The sequence below is a fragment of the Notothenia rossii genome (genome assembly GCF_949606895.1).
Source record: "Notothenia rossii genome assembly, chromosome: 3".
Lineage (NCBI taxonomy): Eukaryota > Metazoa > Chordata > Actinopteri > Perciformes > Nototheniidae > Notothenia > Notothenia rossii.
Window position 1 is genome coordinate 64,286,838 of NC_136901.1, and position 3,222 is coordinate 64,290,059.

The 3,222-nt window shown below is 42.7% G+C and overlaps 1 long non-coding RNA gene across 1 annotated transcript; it reads right to left on the reverse strand.

Annotated features, from left to right (window-relative positions):
- Positions 1 to 2,085: 2,085 nt before the first annotated feature.
- Positions 2,086 to 2,990, reverse strand: LOC307030931. The gene is made up of 3 exons (XR_013805831.1): positions 2,852 to 2,990; positions 2,587 to 2,646; positions 2,086 to 2,264 (listed from the first exon to the last, which is right to left on the reverse strand). It is a non-coding gene; the product is annotated as an uncharacterized lncRNA (long non-coding RNA).
- Between the last annotated feature and the right edge of the window lie 232 nt (positions 2,991 to 3,222).

Genomic DNA, 3,222 nt, shown 5'->3' on the forward strand with positions numbered 1-3,222 from the left:
GGTAACTGGGAGCGTCAAGAAAATTCTGAGGGCAATGCAAACGTCTCCAAAAATGCTCTGGAGTTCCATCTTGTATATTGCATTCAGTAGATCAAGAGAGCTACAATCAGGGGGGAAAGTGGCAGAAAATATTTTATTGAGATGCCTTATCTCACTCTCAAACTGAACTGTGAGATCCTGTGAGTATTTCTCCCTCAGTGGCTGACACACAGAAGCCATGACACTGTCACTCAACTTCCCAATTTTAAGTATGGCAGCAAATTCTTCAACAATATTTGCTGTTGTTTGGAACCGAGTGTCCAAGTCACTTATGATCTGGTCCATGGCAGTGAGAAACACAGTGTTACGGAATGTTGTTTCTGGCCTATCCTCCTGACCTGTTCCTTCAGCAGTTTCATCATGAAACCTCTTCCTCCTCCTCTCACGGCAAAGTTCTTTTTTGAAATGAGGTGGAACCTCCATTTCCTTAGCTACCATTGATGCCTCAGACAGAATAGCATCCCATCCATTTCTGAGAGTCTGCATCTCATCTCTTAGTGCAGCAACATTACCTGCCTCCACCTCTATTGAGATTTTCCCTGACTGGAGTATCACATTTCTGTCATCAATAGATTGCAATACTTTCACCCAAATGGTGAGAAGGACAATGGCATCAAATGACATGAGGTAGTTCCTCAGACCAACAGCTTCAGATCTGGCCTCACCTGTGAGACTGCATGAGCTCAGTATGGTAGCAAGGGCTTCAATGACACCAGGTAGGTGCTTTGCTACAGGTTTCACAGCATCAATTCTCGCACTCCAGCGAGTGTCAGATAGCCTATGTACAGAGCAACCTGTTTTCTTTTTGTATATAGACCAACGAGATGGACTGGCACTTACAAATGTGTAGAGGCGGTTAATGTAACCAAAAAAGTTGGATACTTCAGGGCTCGATTCTGCAGCATGCACGCCTACCAGATTCAACGTGTGGGAGGCACAAGGTGAGAAAGTAGCAAGATTATTCTTTTTCAGTATTTGTGCTTGGACTCCCTTGATTTTCCCTGACATATTCGCCCCATTATCATACCCTTGCCCCCTGCAATCACTAATGTCTATCCCTAGATCCAGAAGCACACTCTCCATCATGCCTGCTATTTCACATCCTGTTTTTCCGTTGAAATCTTTGAATTCAATAAATCTTTCAGTGATCTCCCATTCGCCTGTGTCTTCATTATAATGTACATATCTTATGAGCACAACATTTTGCTCGGTGTGGGAAATGTCAGGCGTTGCATCACAAATGATTCCATAGTATATGGCATCCTCCCTTTCCGTCAGAATGGTTTTTAAAACCTTTCCCCCACACAATTCAATAAACTCGTTCTGGATGTCTGGGCTCAGATAATGAGTTAGCTGGCTTCCTTTTTTGGATGTCCTGATTTTGTCTAAGTGGTCTTTCAAGAGTGGATCATATCGTGACAAAAGTTCTAGCGTACCTACAAAATTTCCATTGTGGACATCGCCCAAAGCATGCGTTTTACCTCGGAAAGCTAAATTCCTCGTTGCCAAGTGCAGAGTGACATCAAGGAGTCTCTGCAAGATAGCTTTGTTTTTCTCAATTTCAGACTGTAGCTCTCTCTGCAACTGATGATCAACGCCACATGCAGTCATAACCGAACACTGTAGGTGTTTCCATCGCAAATAACAGTCCCTGTGATTCCTACTTGTTTCATGGCTTGGGAATTTATCATACATGCGACGCCACTCGACGTCACACATCTTGTATCCCTGGTCACTACTCAAAGCACTAAGAGAGGGTATTTTTTGCTCCTTGGAGAAAAGAACACATGGTATGCAGAACAGTGCATTTGCACTTTCACTGTGAATCAACCAGTCCCTTTTCACTTTTCCCCTACCCTTATATGCTTTGGTGTATTTCAAGTAATCTGGAAATCTCTTTCCCTTTGAATCATGTGGAATTTCTTGATCTGTTTCTCGCATTGCTAATTTCTTTACAATAGTTGCCCTGTCCTTGTCACTCATCCTAGCTGGGAACAACCCTGGGTCAAGTGATAGCAGATCTTCTACCTCAGACACCACTACAGGTGGCTCAGTATCTGTGGCATCCTGTGTCGGAGCCTCACTTTGTCCCTGACATTGACTGTCCATAGCTGCTTCCTCCTCATCTGTGCTGCTTTCATGGTCCTCGACCTCTTCTTGTACTGGTACCTCTGCCTCTTCACCTCTGCTCTCCTCGTTGGCTGCCTTGCTCGAAGGCCCTGGCTCTAGAGTATCCATAGTGTACATAATTTATAAAATGCCCTATAATAGTAATAACACAGTACAGCTCGAGCTATCTCTTAATTGTTATAATAATAATAATAATAATAATAATAATAATAATAATCATTTGTATAGATATTTTTCAATTGCTCAAATCTAGCTATAGCTACTGTAACAACCTCAATTTAATGTGCCAGTGGTCAATGGTATTGCAATTACTGGAAGAACTAGAGTAACTAAATGTGAATATTACCTAAAGTTGTATTCAATGCATGGTAAGCATATTTAAAATCTGTTTGTTAACTCCAAGCCCTGCTGCTTTACCTCCCTCTCCTTCAACTGGGAACCGGCCTGAGGGAAGGGGTACTGATCCTGAAGCCGCATCTGTGCATTAGAGCAGATGTGATTAGCATGTAACATTATACAGGTTAGGTTAGCTAGCCATAGCAAAAGGGCATAGCTGCTGGATACAAATTCACTGGGCTCATCGACACTCATCTAATTTTTGATAGCAACAGGTAGCTAACGTCAGCCACAAAATGTTGGCTAAGCTGTTATGGGCTTCAAAACAAGTTCTGTGAATAAATACCTTTCTTGTGAAAATACTTGGTGACTATCTGTCGACCTCTTTTATTATTTTCCTCTTGCTGACGTTTTTTCTTTCGTTTCTGAGCTCCTGATTCATGAGCTGTAGAGGACATTTTCCTGTCAGTCTGTTCAAGCTGCAAGCTGCTGGTGCACTGCTGTGCCGCCTAGTTATAGTTGAAAGTGGGGGTGCAAGATTAGTAACTGGCAGGCAAGGGGTGGTTTGGAGTGGGTCAGGCACGACCACCTCCATGGCAGAATTGTTTTAATTTAATGAACACCTGTACGTGCAATTTCCTGCAATATAGAGCACAGAACTGTCTCAAAATCCTATGGGATCCTAAAGGATTCCTATAGGGTTCCAAAAACGTATAG